Source organism: Apostichopus japonicus, chromosome 8, assembly GCF_037975245.1.
Source record: "Apostichopus japonicus isolate 1M-3 chromosome 8, ASM3797524v1, whole genome shotgun sequence".
Classification (NCBI taxonomy): Eukaryota; Metazoa; Echinodermata; class Holothuroidea; order Aspidochirotida; family Stichopodidae; genus Apostichopus; species Apostichopus japonicus.
In genome coordinates, this window is record NC_092568.1 from 30,612,929 (window position 1) to 30,631,903 (window position 18,975).

The window sequence follows — 18,975 nt, forward strand, 5'->3', positions numbered from 1 at the left end:
GCAATTAAAGGAACGGCAATCAATTGAGACTCGGAACATAATATGATGACTTATCGAAATTGAAAGAAACCCAGAGAGCAAACATTTAAATACTTTGCTGTTCTCTGAGCTATCCTGTATTAAGATATACATGTGCTTCTATTAGACTTTAGACCTTTAGAATATGACCAGAAGGAATTAGCTATTCACTTCCATTTTCACAGTGTTTTATAAGTATTGCTATCATCTAATTGTGTGTTTATTATGTGAAAACAACACGAACTATCACTTTGTAGCCACTCAATTAACCTTCTATGCATTAATGTTTTAAATATAGCATATATTTTATTATGCATTATTATTTGTCAAGATAAATATGTCTGGCAATCCCATCTATTCACATTATTCACTCGAGTAAAAAGGAATTGCTAAAATACTTGATTCCGCCCGGGCTCGAACCGGGGACCTTTCGCGTGTTAAGCGAATGTGATAACCGCTACACTACGGAATCACTGTTGTTAATATTAGTATTATGAAGATAAGTATTTGATAATGGATGAGACTTTTAACAAGAGATAAGCCTGCTAATCCCATCTACTGATATTATTCACTCGTCTTAAAAAGACTTGCTAAAAAACTTGATTCCGCCCGGGCTCGAACCGGGGACCTTTCGCGTGTGAAGCGAATGTGATAACCGCTACACTACGGAATCACTGTTGTTGATGATCTTCTATACCGTCTCTGATATTAACACTAAGAAACTACACCCATTATTAAATTTTGAATCGATGGATATCTTTGCATATTTCAAGTGATGTCAAAGGAATAACACTGAAATCCTTTTTTCCGGATTATTATTGTGAATTATATTGTTTGTGTATTCTTTGCAATTAAAGGAACGGCGATCAATTGAGACTCGGAACATAATATAATGACTTATCGAAATTGAAGGAAACCCAGATAGCATACATTAAAATATTTTGCTGTTCTCTGAGCTTTCCTGTATGTATTAGGATATACATGCTCTTCTATTAGGCTTCAGACCTTTAGAATATTACCAGAAGGAATTAGCTATTCACTTCCATTTTCAAAGTGTTTTATAAGTATTGCTCTCATGTAAATGTTTCTTTATTTTGTGAAAACAACACGAACAATGTATTTGTAGCCACACAACTTACCTTCTATGCCTTAATGATTTAAATATAGCATATATTTTATTATGCATTATTATTTGTCAAGATAAATATGTCTGGCAATCCCATCTATTCACATTATTCACTCGAGTAAAAAGGAATTGGTAAAATATTTGATTCCGCCCGGGCTCGAACCGGGGACCTTTCGCGTGTTAAGCGAATGTGATAACCGCTACACTACGGAATCACTGTTGTTGATGATCATCTATACCGTCTCTGATATTAACACTAGGAAAGTACACCCAATATTAAATATTTGAATCGATGGATACCTTTGCATATTTTAAGTAATGTCAAAGGAATAACATTGAACCCTTTTTCATCAGGTTATTATTGTGAATTTTGTTGTTTGTGTATTCTTTGAATTAAAGGAACGGCAATCAATTGAGACTCGGAACATAATATGATGACTTATCGAAATTGAAAGAAACCCAGAGAGCATACATTAAAATATTTTGCTGTTCTCTGAGCTTTCCTGTATGTATTAGGATATACATGCTCTTCTATTAGGCTTCAGACCTTTAGAATATTACCAGAAGGAATTAGCTATTCACTTCCATTTTCAAAGTGTTTTATAAGTATTGCTATCATGTAAATGTTTCTTTATTTTGTGAAAACAACACGAACAATGTATTTGTAGCCACACAACTTACCTTCTATGCCTTAATGATTTAAATATAGCATATATTTTATTATGCATTATTATTTGTCAAGATAAATATGTCTGGCAATCCCATCTATTCACATTATTCACTCGAGTAAAAAGGAATTGGTAAAATATTTGATTCCGCCCGGGCTCGAACCGGGGACCTTTCGCGTGTTAAGCGAATGTGATAACCGCTACACTACGGAATCACTGTTGTTGATGATCATCTATACCGTCTCTGATATTAACACTAGGAAAGTACACCCAATATTAAATTTTTGAATCGATGGATACCTTTGCATATTTTAAGTAATGTCAAAGGAATAACATTGAACCCTTTTTCATCAGGTTATTATTGTGAATTTTGTTGTTTGTGTATTCTTTGAATTAAAGGAACGGCAATCAATTGAGACTCGGAACATAATATGATGACTTATCGAAATTGAAAGAAACCCAGAGAGCAAACATTTAAATACTTTGCTGTTCTCTGAGCTATCCTGTATTAAGATATACATGTGCTTCTATTAGACTTTAGACCTTTAGAATATGACCAGAAGGAATTAGCTATTCACTTCCATTTTCACAGTGTTTTATAAGTATTGCTATCATCTAATTGTGTGTTTATTATCTGAAAACAACACGAACTATCACTTTGTAGCCACTCAATTAACCTTCTATGCATTAATGTTTTAAATATAGCATATATTTTATTATGCATTATTATTTGTCAAGATAAATATGTCTGGCAATCCCATCTATTCACATTATTCACTCGAGTAAAAAGGAATTGCTAAAATACTTGATTCCGCCCGGGCTCGAACCGGGGACCTTTCGCGTGTTAAGCGAATGTGATAACCGCTACACTACGGAATCACTGTTGTTGATGATCATCTATACCGTCTCTGATATTAACACTATACACTCTAAAAACAAAAGAGTGAACTTTTCACTCTTTTCACGGAGTGAAAAAAAAAATTAACTCCAAAGGAGCGGAAATTCACTCCATTAGACAACAGAAATCTTCGTATTTCAAAGCTAAAGTACTTAATATTCACTCTTTACAAAGGAGTGAACAAATGAGCCAATCAAATGCTAAGAACGCTCACTCTTACTTTGGAGTGAAGGATCAACCAATCAGTCAGTACGCGTTTCTTCGAATACAGAAATATTTGTAGTTACGCCATTTTTTTTACTCGTTTGCCTTCGCTCGTTCTTGTCGTTTTACATCTTAAAACATGTCAGTTTCGCAGTGGCTTGAAGAAAGCGGATTTGGACGTGATGGTATTCAGTTGTTTGGAGGTAAGGTTAACAAGCAAATGTTGAAAGAACGTGAAATTATATAGAATTTAGAAGGTTGCCATGGCCGCAGGTCGTCGTTGCCTACAGTCGATTGGCTAGGCTCTTAAACGTTACGCTTAACAGTGTAGCGGAAACATTTAACATTAGGCTTGGTACCATACACATTAACACATTGGCTAGTTGTTTGGAGGCACAGGCACTCGTAACGTTATGTAGGTGTATAGTATATAAACACGCCTACATAACGTTACGAGTGCCTGTGTTCGGAGGTAAGGCCTATGCCTAAGGCTAATGTTAGGCCTATGAGTAATGGGCCAGAAGTTAATGCAGCTAAGGTCCAGGAATTGTTTTTTCTTAATGAACGTTTTCCTTTATGATTTTTTGTTATTTCACGTATCAATATGTAACGTCACAAACTGAAACAGAGACAGCAGAATTACCAGGTTGTTTTTGGATACATTTATTCACAGGTGGAAAATTCGGAATAAGGGGAAATTTCCTGAAAGAAAATTACAAAATAATAGTATTAACAATCAACTTCGGACGATAAACAATTGCAATGTTCAATCATAACTATCATGAATAGCAATAGCTAATAATATATATGTATGTCCCTCTTTACAAAGTTCACTAGGTCTATATCAATTTAACCTCAATATACGGGAGAAAAATACTACATGGCATTAAGGTTAAATAGCATTTACAGTACAAACAATTCAGGTATGTTTATGGTCCTACGCAGCTGAGAAAGAAACTTATGCCAAAAGATTGCATGACCTTCTAACCCCTTAAAAGCGAATATCCGAAGAGAGTTACAAATGCCTATACACAGTGTATGGACATAGCAAATGAAACACCCTCCAAAGCAAACACAAGATTCATCTACTTTAAGATGGGTACTATCTGTGATGTTGAGTAAGTTCTTCATTCATAGTACAGACAGCAATGAGTAATAATGTAGAAAACCAGTCAGGGTCTGAAAGGAATATCAATAATTAACAACGTTGCCCTTTACCAGTTAATTATACAACAAAGATGTATCCCCTTTCACTATTTAATTCACAAGGGAATACAAAATTAATATGGACAGAAAATAGAATTAATCTATCAACTGTGTTGGAAAATCTGAATGATTGCTTACAACAGGGATGTTAATGGTCCTATGCAGCAGAGAGAGAAACTTATGCCAAAAGATTGATTGAACTTCTAACCCCTAAAAGGGAATATCCTAAGAGCGTTGTATATGACTACACACAGTGTATTGTTCTGTTAGTGCAGTACCAAAGGTAAGGACCATTTGTTGTGTTTGGTGTAAAGGTTATTACCCTTCCTGCTTCAACTGTTGGATAGTTTTTAATAGACAAAATTGATAGTGATGTAAAGACGTTATTTTGTCAACTAAAGTGTACTACAGAATTATAAAGTAAAAAAATCTGTCCATTATATCCATAACCACACATTTTTAACTGGGTAATAATGATTTGAAATAACTTTGTCGTTTCAGGTAGGCTGTGTGCACCAACGTTGGCCAATTTGTTAAGGAGAAGCCCCTGAAGTGTACCCAACCTTTTCTGCTGGGCCAAGGTCCAGACAGGAGGCCAACCCAATTCTTTTTCATTTTTGATTCAAGCTCACCAGTTTGGGACTCCATCACAGTTGCAATTGACAGGATTTTTAAATTTCATTTGTTTTAATATTCATTTTGCCATTCCATTAACAACATTTTACAATTATATTTTTGAAGGGCTAATATTTAAGGTGCATAGTAAGACCAGATAAGGTAAGTCCAAAAGTTAGGTCTCTGAATGTTTCTCTGGCAAATGTGTGAGCATTCATAGATTCAAAGATTAAAGGTATGTAGACAGGTAGCTATTACTTCAGTTGAAATATCATAACCCCCCCCCCAAAAAAAAAGTATATATATATATATATACTTTTTTTTGGGTGGGGGGGGTGGTGGTTTATGATATTTCAACTGAAGTAATAGCACCCTGTCAGAGGGGTTATGACATTTTGCTATCAAATTTTGTCAGCTTAAACTTAAAGTGGATATTACTTGAAAAGTGCAGCTGCTATTTTGACTTTTTCAGAGACCATCTTACTCAGAATTTCATACACTTCTATATGAATGGGAACTTTGACCTGTCTGTTTACCTTTAAATTCCAACTTTGGTTATTCTTTATTAACAAGTTTGAAAGTTTTAAGAAGCATATGAAGGTATGTTTTATTCATTACGTACTGCTATGTTAGTAATTAAAAGGTTTAATTTAACCTTTAATGAATGATGCATTCTTTGTAAAGGAATTATTCAATAGCATATTATGAACTCAAAATTTTGACTACTTGACTAACTTTCTATTTTGATATATTTTTCATTCATCTTTATTACTTTACATGGTACCAATTAGAGCGGGAGCCCAGAGGGTTTGGTAAGCTGGGAAGGTAACCAATTGCCTTGTACGTCACAATGTTCACAGTGCATTCCTGTATATGAAACCAGACGACTGGCAAACCGGCTGTGGTGGGTGTGGCTGGGAGAGCAATTTTAAAGTCACCTAATAGCTAACCTAGATCAGCTTTCATGGTAACCACATCAAAGTAAGTACAATGTGTCAGGTACAGTATGGCCCCGAGAGCAACAAATGGCCATCGCCAGTAATTATTGGTGGTGAGGTACCCCTGCCAGTCATCAATAATTGACCCCTCACGGCTGACCTAGGTCAGTTCACGAGGTAACCAATTGAAACCTACTGGAAAATGATGGTTAGGACTTCAGATACAAGGGATGGGCATTGCTAGTGATTTTTATTGGTGGGGTACCCCTGCCAGTACACCCCCAAAATGCCCCTTCTCTCATTGACCTAGGTCAGCTCATGAAGTAACCAGTTGAAAACTACTGGAAAATGATTGGCAGGACTCTATATGTAAGGGATGGGCATTTCCAGTAATTTATATTGGTGGGGTACCCCTGCCAGTAGACCCCCAAAATGCCCATCCCCTCATTGACCTAGGTCAGCTCATGAGCTAACCAGTTGAAAACTACTGGAAAATGATTGGCAGGACTATATATGTAAGGGATGGGCATTTCCAGTAATTTATATTAGTGGGGTACTCCTGCCAGTAGACCCCCAAAATGCCCATCCCCCTCATTGACCTAGGTGAGCTCATGATGTAACCAGTTGAAACCTACTGGAAAATGATAGGTATCACTTCATATGTAAGCGATGGGCATTTCCAGTAATTATATTAGTTGGGTAACCCTGCCAGTAGACCCCCAAAATGCCTATCCCCCTCATTGACCTAGGTGAGCTCATGATGTAACCAGTTGAAACCTACTGGAAAATGATAGGTAGGACTCCAGATTTAAGGAGAGTCATTTCCAGTAATTTCCACTGGTGGGGTACCCCTGTCCATTGTCCCAATTGTCAATTGTACTAAAAACAGTGAACAAATTAAAGTTTACCTCTAATAATAGGTCTTCATATAAAGTTATTACACATACTGACATAGGGGAGGGTTATAAAAAGTCATAACGTCTTTCTTTCATGGCATGGAATTTTTTATTCACAGTGGTTATCGAGAGGTCAAAGTCAATGATCAGAGTTTATATATAGTCCTCTCAAAGAAACCAAGTTTCAGGTCATAGGTCGTAGATTATTGTTTTATGGTTTTCCACAAAAAATGTCCCCATGCTAAAAGAAATTGGAATGGCAACAAAAATCACAAACAGTGAATCATTCACCAGATTAATATATTTTTCCTTGACCCCTGGAAACAGGCTGGTGACACTGGCATGGACCACGTGTTTCAATCAGACAATCACCTTGGCATTAGTAAAGCTACGGTAACTTGAACGGACCACTTCAGAACAGCTGAATGAAATGAACGTAGACTGTCAAGAACATACTTCCTGAATAACCACACAGGTTGTATTCAGTCATTTGAGGCCACCTATGAGTGGTTACACTGTATCTGGGGTGTTTCGGGGAGTCTTGGGGTGTGAGCTATAATATAATGTGAGACAGTGGTTGGAGATGTTGGGACAATGGACAGGGGTACCCCGCCAGTGGAAATTACTGGAAATGACTCTCCTTAAATCTGGAGTACTACCTATCATTTTCCAGTAGTTTTCAATTGGTTACACCATACGCTCACCTAGGTTAATAAGGGGGGGGGGGCGGACTCTGGCAGTGGTGGCCCACCAATATAAATTACTGGAAATGCCCATACCTTACATATAGAGTCCTGCCAATCATTTTCCAGTAGTTTTTAACTGGTTACTTCATGAGCTGACCTAGGTCAATGACAGGAGGGGCATTTTGGGGGTCTACTGGCAGGGGTACCCCACCAATATAAATTACTGGAAATGCCCATCCCTTACCTATAGAGTCCTGCCAATCATTTTCCAGTAGGTTTCAACTGGTTACTTCATGAGCTCACCTAGGTCAATGAGGGGATGGGCATTTTTGGGGTCTACTGGCAGGGGTACCCCACCAATATAAATCACTGGAAATGCCCATCCCTTACCTATAGATTCCTGCCAATCATTTTCCAGTAGTTTTTAACTGGTTAATTTATGAGCTGACCTAGCTCAATGACAGGAGGGGCATTTTGGGGGTCTACTGGCAGGGGTACCCCACTAATATAAATTACTGGAAATGCCCATCCCTTACATATAGATTCCTGCCAATCATTTTCCAGTAGTTTTCAACTGGTTACTTCATGAGCTGACCTAGGTCAATGAGGGGGAGGGGCATTTTGGGGGTCTACTGGCAGGGGTACCCCACCAATATAAATTACTGGAAATGCCCATTCCTTACACATAGAGTCCTGCCAATCATTTTCCAGTAGTTTTCAACTGGTTACTTCATGAGCTGACCTAGGTCAATGAGGGGAAGGGCATTTTGGGGGTCTACTGGCAGGGGTACCCCACCAATAAAAATCACTGGCAATGCCCATCCCTTGTATCTGAAAACCTAACCATCATTTTTCAATAGGTTTCAACTGGTTACCTCATGAGCTGACCTAGGTCAGCCGTGAGGGGTCAATTATTGATGACTGGCAGGGGTACCCCACCACCAATAATTACTGGCGATGGCCATTTGTTGCTCTTGGGGCCATACCTAAAACATTGTACTTACTTTGATGTGGTTACCATGAAAGCTGATCTAGGTTAGCTATTAGGTGACTTTAAAATTGCTCTCCCAGCCACACCCACCACAGCCGGTTTGCCAGTCGTCTGGTTTCATATACAGGAATGCACTGTGAACATTGTGAAGTACAAGGCAATTGTTTACCTTCCCAGCTAACCAAACCCTCTGGGCTCCCGGTCTAAATGCATCTGTTTAAAAATTGGACACTCTTAGACTGTTTTCAGACGCCACCATTATTTTGAACTTTGAAACTCTGTTATGAGTACCCTATAACATGAAATTCTTTTAGGTGGGTATTGTTTTCAAAAAGCAAATTGAATTGTTGTGATCCAATTCCCATAGTTAAAATATTTAGATATTTTTTTTTATTTAAATATATTGTAACGACACGTCAAAGCTCATTGTTTGTCGTTAGTGTTAACAAGTATTTTCTCCAATCAAATGTTTTAACTTGGGTTGATTCTTTTACATTATTAGACGCTTTACGGGAATTGTTTGTTAGATAAAATCTTATAAGGGGTGTCACTTGCTTGATTTATGAACAACTGTTAAGGGGGAACTCTCTCTTGTTGACCGACTTTGGAGGTCACTGAGTAGGACGTCTAGTTTACGTTCCGGGGGGCCAAAAATGTTGGGTCTGGGTAAATCTTAACCAGCACGCATGTCGTATTTAATTGTGTTTTATTGGTTGATGGTTGTAGACTGGGCGTGGTTTATGTTTCTAATAGGTTTAAGTGTAGGTTCACACGTTATAGGTATAGGAAGTAGTTTCTGTTTAAAAGCAACTGCGGGCTCGGACCAGGGGTTGGTGAGATGGATTCCATGCTCGGACCAGGGGCGGTTCCCGGCTCGGAATAGGAGGGGTAGAACGATTCTGACGATGAGTTAGGAGACGAACGAGTCATCTATTGGCAAAAACAGTGGTGGAACAGCCCAGGAAGTCGGATCGGACGACGAGTAAAATAACCTAGAAGACCAGGTTCAACACTTCGGTTCGACTGCGCCGCAGTTCACCAATCCGCCAACTGCGCCGCCGTTCACCAATCCGCCAACTGCGCCGCAGTTCACCAATCCGCCAACTGCGCCGCCGATCACCAATCCGCGCCGCAGTTCACCAATCCGCCAACTGCGCCGCAGTTCACCAATCCGCCAACTGCGCCGCCGATCACCAATCCGCGCCGCAGTTCACCAATCCGCCAACTGCGCCGCCGATCACCAATCCGCCAACTGCGCCGCCGTTCACCAATCCGCCAACTGCGCCGCTGTTCACCATTCCGCCGACTGCGCCGCTGTTCACCATTCCGCCGACTGCGCCGCTGTTCACCATTCCGCCGACTGCGCCGCTGTTCACCATTCCGCCGACTGCGCCGCTGTTCACCATTCCGCCGACTGCGCCGCTGTTCACCATTCCGCCGACTGCGCCGCTGTTCACCATTCCGCCGACTGCGCCGCTGTTCACCATTCCGCCGACTGCGCCGCTGTTCACCATTCCGCCGACTGCGCCGCTGTTCACCATTCCGCCAACCGCGCCGCAGTTCATCAATCCGCCAACTGCGCCGCCGTTCACCATAGCCCAATCTTCAGCGCCGAAGTCTATCGTTCTGCCCTCCGTGTCGAGACCCGCCATTAGTAATGTACTGTGTTGTATTTAACTTCATCGACTTCTGAGCATGTGTTAAAACTTGGTTTCGTATTTAATAATTGCCTCTGTAATGCACGACCACTGTGCACCATCTTGACATGTATATAGATCGTAAATAAACGGGTAAACTTTAATATCTCCTGTCGACAGCCTCATTCCTGTGTTCCCGCATTTCCACTCTTCCTTGCGCTCACCACCGAGGACGGCGCGTTACATTGGTGGCAGCGATGGGATTCCAGTGCGTTCTGGTTAGAGCGAAGGAAGATGTAGGACAACACTCCACTCGTCAACCAGATAGGTCCAGTATCCAAGCTCCAGCTGACTTTACTGCCTAAGGCAAGAGTGGAGAAGCCCCCGGACCATGTGGAGGGATGATGGTAGGCCGAGCGGAGATCCCATCCATCGACCGAATTGGGGGACTCATTTGAGCGCACTTTTACAGAAGGACCAGACAAAGAGCAGAAATGACGACAGATTGGATAGGTTAAAATCGATCAAGTTTTGGAACTGTGGAGAAATAGGCCACTTCAGAAGGAATTGCCCTATGCTTAAGAAATACGAGAGCCGACCGGATAACGTAAAGAAGACGGAAAACGAGCAGAAGTCGGATTCGTAGGGCGGAGTCCGACTTTTCCGCAAGGGGAGCCCGCAATACCACTTTTTAGGAACAGAGTCCGGTCCGTTGGTACCCGTGGTTTGTACGTGAAGGGACAGCTGGAAGGGGTCGATGTGAATTTCCTAGTCGACACCGGGGCTGAGTTCACTGTTATGCAAACCAAGTTCTTTGAGCAACTGTGCGCGAAGAGGGATATGGCCCTTGCCGACGTTGCAGAGAATTTGGCGGGAGCGGACGGTAGACCACTGTACAGTATAGGACGTGGTAGATTCCTGGTAAAAGTGGGGAAACTAGAAGCGATGCATGATATTAGGGTGGCAGATATAGACGCTGGTGCACTTCTTGGGTGCGACTTCAAACAGAGATTCGATTGCACGATAGCCGCTGGAAAGGGGGAGATGACCATTGGTGGACTACAACAGAGTACCGTTGAGGAAAAGCTTGATAGGTGCAGAGTTGTGTCAGCAAGGACGGTGGTTGTTCCTGCCTCGAGCGAAGGGATGGCGACGGCCCGAGTCCCAGGCTGGAAAATGCAAGGAGAATCTGCTGTTGTGGAGTGTAGCGAGAAATTTCTTGAGAAGCACCCTGTGATGATCGCTATGGCCATTGTGGACCCCAATAAGGAAACCATACCTTTACGACTAATGAATCCGACGAGCAGACCCCTAATACTTTACGAAGGCGCTATTGTGGGTGAATGTCTTTCTGCAGAAGAAATAGGCATTGAGAAAAACAACAGTAGCCCGTCGTACGACTAGGGAGAGATGCGTTGTAGGGTAAAAGGAGAAATATGCAACTCTGGACAAACATTTGCAGAAGCTAGCAGAGAAGAGCTCTGCCTACCTTGGTGACGCGGAAGCGATATTGGTGATGAAACCTCCGGCCGATAATGCAGACGTCTTTGCTTTATGTAAAGGGGACCTTGGGCGCACTGACTTGGTCCAACATGCAATCGACACCGGAACTTCTAGGCCAATTCGACAGGCCCGCGTCGCCTCCCGGTATACCGTAAGGAAGAGGCCTAGAAAGAGGTAGAAAAAGTTGTACTGGTCCGGAAGAAGCAGATTTTTCATTCCCTAGAAGAACTCAAATAGTTGATTGTGTAGCTGTACCACGCACCTCTCGGCACTGTAGGAAAACAGCTAAAACTAGATAGACCGTCCCTTTAAGTTACGCACCAGCCAGAAATGTAAACATTCCCGTAAAAGATTGGAAAAAGTCCGCAGCGTTGGAGGTCATCGTTGGGTGTGAAGGCTGTAGATGTAGATGTAAATGTTTACAAATACTTTGTTTGTGACGAAAAATAGAGGTTGGCCAGAAAGCTTTGCCCTTCATCAACCCCCATTTTTTTAATTGATATCTGTCAGCAAGTCACCAGACCGCCACCGAAGTACCACGGCTAGCGCTAGCCAAGGCTGAACTGAATCTGGAACAAAGACTTCTTATGTCAAGCCCAGACGGAGTTTTGACTACCGTTTTGACTAGAAAAAAAGCACTGTTTTTGGTGCTACCAGTTAGTGAATTGTTTTGTCTGAAGACACAGTACATTTGACATTCGTTCATTTGCTTCCGCAGGAGTAGTATATTTCAAACCTTTATTGTGCAAATTGCCGGGGACACGTTAGACTTAATATTATTTATCTTAAGTGCTGTATAGTGCATTGAAGAATCAACTTGCCAATCGAAACTGTAAAGACTACCAACGCCTGCCATGTCGAAAGTATACGACCAAGAATTTAAATAAGCCAGACAGAGGGAGAGGAACGACGCACTAACCTATGATACTACGGAGAACGGGGCGCTGGAGACGGTGAGCCGCGAGAGACGCGCCGCGAGACGGTGCGCCGCAAGTTAGATTCCGCCAAAGCGACGAAGCTTCGTTCGGACCTTGTTTTTATTTCTGTTGGACGATTTTACATGTACTTGCTGATTTTGTTCTATGTATTATGATTGCCTTTGGAAACCACACGTTATCGTATATGATTTGCAAGACGGAAGTTGATCTTTATTCCAACGTTAGTGCTTTAGTTACGTGGTTTGAACTTTAAGTTTCATAATATTTTCACACTTTATCTTGGACACTTTGATTTTTCCTTGTGTTTGTTATACTGGCACTTTGATTTTTCCTTATGTTTGTTATACTGGACACTTTGATTTTTCCTTATGTTTGTTTAGTTGAGAGAACATCTGTTATAGGATGGACGCTTCATATTATTCATGCTTACGACTCTTTTCCAAGTCGTAAGTAGTGCGATCAAACGGTATGTGTGTACTATGTTTCATTATTTTCTTTTAAAAGAGCTAAGCTAAATGCGGGACGCATTTCATTCTCGGGTGGGAAAGATGTAACGACACGTCAAAGCTCATTGTTTGTCGTTAGTGTTAACAAGTATTTTCTCCAATCAAATGTTTTAACTTGGGTTGATTCTTTTACATTATTAGACGCTTTACGGGAATTGTTTGTTAGATAAAATCTTATAAGGGGTGTCACTTGCTTGATTTATGAACAACTGTTAAGGGGGAACTCTCTCTTGTTGACCGACTTTGGAGGTCACTGAGTAGGACGTCTAGTTTACGTTCCGGGGGGCCAAAAATGTTGGGTCTGGGTAAATCTTAACCAGCACGCATGTCGTATTTAATTGTGTTTTATTGGTTGATGGTTGTAGACTGGGCGTGGTTTATGTTTCTAATAGGTTTAAGTGTAGGTTCACACGTTATAGGTATAGGAAGTAGTTTCTGTTTAAAAGCAACTGCGGGCTCGGACCAGGGGTTGGTGAGATGGATTCCATGCTCGGACCAGGGGCGGTTCCCGGCTCGGAATAGGAGGGGTAGAACGATTCTGACGATGAGTTAGGAGACGAACGAGTCATCTATTGGCAAAAACAGTGGTGGAACAGCCCAGGAAGTCGGATCGGACGACGAGTAAAATAACCTAGAAGACCAGGTTCAACACTTCGGTTCGACTGCGCCGCAGTTCACCAATCCGCCAACTGCGCCGCCGTTCACCAATCCGCCAACTGCGCCGCAGTTCACCAATCCGCCAACTGCGCCGCCGATCACCAATCCGCGCCGCAGTTCACCAATCCGCCAACTGCGCCGCAGTTCACCAATCCGCCAACTGCGCCGCCGATCACCAATCCGCGCCGCAGTTCACCAATCCGCCAACTGCGCCGCCGATCACCAATCCGCCAACTGCGCCGCCGTTCACCAATCCGCCAACTGCGCCGCCGTTCACCATTCCGCCGACTGCGCCGCTGTTCACCATTCCGCCGACTGCGCCGCTGTTCACCATTCCGCCGACTGCGCCGCTGTTCACCATTCCGCCGACTGCGCCGCTGTTCACCATTCCGCCGACTGCGCCGCTGTTCACCATTCCGCCGACTGCGCCGCTGTTCACCATTCCGCCGACTGCGCCGCTGTTCACCATTCCGCCGACTGCGCCGCTGTTCACCATTCCGCCAACCGCGCCGCAGTTCATCAATCCGCCAACTGCGCCGCCGTTCACCATAGCCCAATCTTCAGCGCCGAAGTCTATCGTTCTGCCCTCCGTGTCGAGACCCGCCATTAGTAATGTACTGTGTTGTATTTAACTTCATCGACTTCTGAGCATGTGTTAAAACTTGGTTTCGTATTTAATAATTGCCTCTGTAATGCACGACCACTGTGCACCATCTTGACATGTATATAGATCGTAAATAAACGGGTAAACTTTAATATCTCCTGTCGACAGCCTCATTCCTGTGTTCCCGCATTTCCACTCTTCCTTGCGCTCACCACCGAGGACGGCGCGTTACAATATTTACTAGTGCCTTAATATGAATTAATAATACGTGGTATGTACTGAGTTAATTTCCTTTCAAATGTTTGCATAAATTACTATTCTAAACCTAAAAGTGTTGCCACCCAGAGGGTTGACGGGTTTAGATGTACATAGGATGGAGCGTTTAATTACTATCTGTCAGGAATTAACCAGTTTGCTGTAAAATATCGGTTCACCAGTCATAAACAGTAGTATCCCAGTGTGATTGTTGTTCTTCATACATTTTTCACAGATTTATAAAGACGCCAAAACGAGTTCGAAAATGATAAATGTTTGCATATTGCAAATTGAAATTGTAAGATTGAGTTATTTGCAAAAACATTTTTGAGGTATTGCCAGCACACTCTGGTACATGTTTCATAGACGTAACTAGAATTATTTTTTAATTATAAGAAAATCACATTTGTATGAGAGGAACATACAAGTGGGGTGAGTGAATCATTCATTGCATATTTTTGTGCCTTTGTATGTTTGTAATTTTGCTTCATTCTGTGTTTGTATATGAAACTTGGTATCATTTTCACTATTTAATATATATTTAGTACCATAAATTGTTGTCTTTGTCCTTTTTTATATTTGTTAACAGTGTCTAAATCTAGTAAATCGTCTTATCATCAGCGTAGTAGCCCATTCCATTGTCTTGATCTTTGGATGCATCCTTGTTTAGCAATATTTCTGTGAATAGATAGGGCCTTTCCATTGAGTCTCAAACTCATTCTATCAATCCCGTCCCTCAAAATCAGCTGTAAAATATCATTAACTCTTTAAAGAGTGAAATTCACTCTTTTAAAAGAGTGATTCTCACTCTTTCTAGAGTGAAAAAGCCCACTCTTTCAGAGTGAAAAGCTCACTCTTTGAAGGAGTGAACATTCTCACTCTTTTGAAAGAGTGAATTTCACTCTTCATGGAGTGATCACTCACTACACTCTCAGAAAGAGTGAGAATTCACTCCAAACGAGTGAAAATTCACTCTTTTGTTTTTAGAGTGTAGGAAACTACACCCAATATTAAATTTTTGAATCGATGGATACCTTTGCATATTTTAAGTAATGTCAAAGGAATAACATTGAAACCCTTTTTCATCAGGTTATTATTGTGAATTTTGTTGTTTGTGTATTCTTTGAATTAAAGGAACGGCAATCAATTGAGACTCGGAACATAATATGATGACTTATCGAAATTGAAAGAAACCCAGAGAGCAAACATTTAAATACTTTGCTGTTCTCTGAGCTATCCTGTATTAAGATATACATGTGCTTCTATTAGACTTTAGACCTTTAGAATATGACCAGAAGGAATTAGCTATTCACTTCCATTTTCACAGTGTTTTATAAGTATTGCTATCATCTAATTGTGTGTTTATTATGTGAAAACAACACGAACTATCACTTTGTAGCCACTCAATTAACCTTCTATGCATTAATGTTTTAAATATAGCATATATTTTATTATGCATTATTATTTGTCAAGATAAATATGTCTGGCAATCCCATCTATTCACATTATTCACTCGAGTAAAAAGGAATTGCTAAAATACTTGATTCCGCCCGGGCTCGAACCGGGGACCTTTCGCGTGTTAAGCGAATGTGATAACCGCTACACTACGGAATCACTGTTGTTAATATTAGTATTATGAAGATAAGTATTTGATAATGGATGAGTTTTTCAACAATAGATAAGTCTGCTAATCCCATCTACTGATATTATTCACTCGTCTTAAAAAGACTTGCTAAAAAACTTGATTCCGCCCGGGCTCGAACCGGGGACCTTTCGCGTGTGAAGCGAATGTGATAACCGCTACACTACGGAATCACTGTTGTTGATGATCTTCTATACCGTCTCTGATATTAACACTAGGAAACTACACCCATTATTAAATTTTGAATCGATGGATATCTTTGCATATTTCAAGTGATGTCAAAGGAATAACACTGAAACCCTTTTTCCGGATTATTATTGTGAATTATATTGTTTGTGTATTCTTTGCAATTAAAGGAACGGCGATCAATTGAGACTCGGAACATAATATGATGACTTATCGAAATTGAAGGAAACCCAGATAGCATACATTAAAATATTTTGCTGGTCTCTGAGCTTTCCTGTATGTATTAGGCAATACATGTTCTTCTATTAGGCTTCAGACCTTTAGAATATGACCAGAAGGAATTAGCTATTCACTCCTATTTTCACAGTGTTTTATAAGTATTGATATCATGTTTTCACAGTTTTCACATGTGATTGTTCATACCGTGTATGTACCTAATCGCAACGTATCTAAATTGGCTGCATTGGAACTATGTGATGTCATCCACGAATTTGAGACTTCGGCTCCGGATGCTCTTACTATTATTAATGCAGACTTTAATCATTGTTGTCTTAAGAAGAGCAGTGTGTACTATTATCAGCATGTGAAGTGTACAACCCGGGATGCCGCTACCCTAGACCTACGCTACTCAAACATTAAAGATGCATACCTCTGTATTCAGTTACCAACACTTGGAAAAGCCGATCACAACCTAGTTAACCTTGTGCCGAAGTACAGACCTATTGTACAGACACAAAAGCCGAGTATACTTACCATTCAACAGTGGAATGATGATGCTTTGGATCAGGGGCGGGATTTGAGTTGTGAAAGTGGGGGGGGGGGGGGGCAAACCTGCCAGCAAGACTATCTAAGCGGAGCGCCACCATCAGCTGGCGCGGAGCGTACAAGAAATTTTTTGGCTTTACAAACCCTCCAGATGGCCGGAAACGGCACTTCCCAAGTGCTCTAAGCTGCATGTACCCATCCTTGAAATATGGATCTCATGTCTGCAATTGTATCTAGATAGTTAATTATCGTTTACAAATTTGAAGAGGATTGATAGTAGAACATATGGTCAGATGGTGATGCACAACTTTTGTTATACGTCACTATCTAAGCGGAGCGCCATCATCGGTTGGCAAGGAGCGTCGAAATGTTCGATGAAATGTACCCTAAGATCGGTAAAATTAACACCCATATAGGCTTAAATTGCATCTAAACAATTAATGAACGTGTGTAAATTTAGGGAGGACGGATAGAAGAACTTATATGGTGATGTACAACTGAAGCTTATACGTCACTATTTAGGCGGTGCACCACAATCAGTTGGAGCGGCCCTTCAAAATTTAAGCAAAAAGGAAATCCTAGATCAGCAAAAATGACACCTCTGGTAACAATAAATCGCATCTAGACAGTTCTTTCCCCCTAAAATTATTAGTATATTGTGCATTGGACCGATCAAGAATATGTTCAGCACCCACTTCGAAATTCCCCCCGCGGTCCCCACGGGTCATTGCATAGTACTGGCTGAGATTTTGAAAATGAAATTATTACCTGGCAGTACCAGCATTATGTTTGAACTATTGCCAGATTATCAGGCAACATATAAATGCATAATAAATACTTTAATGTTACTTACTGTTAATGAAGGGCTAGACGACGTCCGCTGACACTTTCATGTATTACTGTGTTAGTGCCAATTTGTAATTTACATTATTCGATTTGCATGCATCATTCCAGGATTTCGAGCAGTAAAAAAATTATATCGGCATTGCCATTGCATATTGTTCAATGACACGGGGGGGGGGTAGGGTTATTGATAGGGGTATTGGTAAACTAAGACTTCCTCAACTTAAGACTAACCGGCACAGCAATTCATTTATCCCTTGTGCAATAAAACTTTACAACAGCAATTTGAGTCGTTAGGTGGTTGCCTAGTCCTTGGATGGGTAGGCTCTTTGTCTTTTATTGTTTAACTTGATCTTACCTTCTTTAGTTATTAATTGTAATATGAATATAGTTTTATATATATTTTTGTATTTCTTATATTGTGCGAGTATCGAAATTTCCGATTTTATGGAGCAATAAAGGTTTACTTACTTACTTACATGTAATTGTGTGTTTATTGTGTAAAAACAACACGGACAATCTCTGTGTGGCCACACAATTAACCTTCTATGCCTTAATGATTTAAATATAGCATTTATTTCATTATGCATTATTATTTGTCAAGATATATATATATCTGCATGGTAATCCCAACTATTCAAATTATTCAATCGTCTTAAAAAAAATTGCTAAAATTATCGATTCCCTATGGCTCGAACCTTTACTGAAATTTACACTAGGTCTCTAAACCCTTTATTACATATTAAAATATCTTACCATAGTTCTAGTTAAGTTTTTGTAACCTCTTGTTTTTGTAGAGTGTGCTATAACAGTCGCCACACAACCAACCTTACATGCCTTCTTGAAATTAACTATCGCATCTCTTTCCTTGTGCATGGTTATTTATCAAGGTCAATATGAATGTTTTCCCCATCTGTTCACCATGAGACACATTCACAAGTCGCTCGTTATTATTTCTGCCTTGAGTTTAACAGCTTGTCAGTTTTTACCGTCAATAGCTCTGTCATGTTATATCGTTGTTCATCCCACATTCCAGCAACAACTGGTAAACGGGTTAATAAAATAACCCGTTAAAGTTCTACTAATAACTAGTAATTATAATAATCGGTTGGTGTTGAATATAAAGTTTGAAACTAAAGTGCCATTCACTCTGGTCAGCTTTTCCTAATATGTTTGTGGGGAATACGCTGTAA

At 40.7% G+C, this 18,975-nt stretch overlaps 7 non-coding genes across 7 annotated transcripts; all 7 read right to left on the bottom strand.

Annotated features, from left to right (window-relative positions):
• Positions 1-417: 417 nt before the first annotated feature.
• On the bottom strand, positions 418-490 carry Trnav-aac (transfer RNA valine (anticodon AAC)). Its single transcript has one exon. It is a non-coding gene; the product is annotated as a tRNA-Val (tRNA).
• A 128-nt stretch (positions 491-618) lies between these two features.
• On the bottom strand, positions 619-691 carry Trnav-cac (transfer RNA valine (anticodon CAC)). The gene has a single exon. It is a non-coding gene; the product is annotated as a tRNA-Val (tRNA).
• A 595-nt stretch (positions 692-1,286) lies between these two features.
• On the bottom strand, positions 1,287-1,359 carry Trnav-aac (transfer RNA valine (anticodon AAC)). Its single transcript has one exon. It is a non-coding gene; the product is annotated as a tRNA-Val (tRNA).
• A 595-nt stretch (positions 1,360-1,954) lies between these two features.
• Positions 1,955-2,027, bottom strand: Trnav-aac (transfer RNA valine (anticodon AAC)). Its single transcript has one exon. It is a non-coding gene; the product is annotated as a tRNA-Val (tRNA).
• A 591-nt stretch (positions 2,028-2,618) lies between these two features.
• On the bottom strand, positions 2,619-2,691 carry Trnav-aac (transfer RNA valine (anticodon AAC)). The gene has a single exon. It is a non-coding gene; the product is annotated as a tRNA-Val (tRNA).
• A 13,196-nt stretch (positions 2,692-15,887) lies between these two features.
• Positions 15,888-15,960, bottom strand: Trnav-aac (transfer RNA valine (anticodon AAC)). The gene has a single exon. It is a non-coding gene; the product is annotated as a tRNA-Val (tRNA).
• Positions 15,961-16,088: 128 nt separating this feature from the next.
• Positions 16,089-16,161, bottom strand: Trnav-cac (transfer RNA valine (anticodon CAC)). The gene has a single exon. It is a non-coding gene; the product is annotated as a tRNA-Val (tRNA).
• Positions 16,162-18,975: the final 2,814 nt, after the last annotated feature.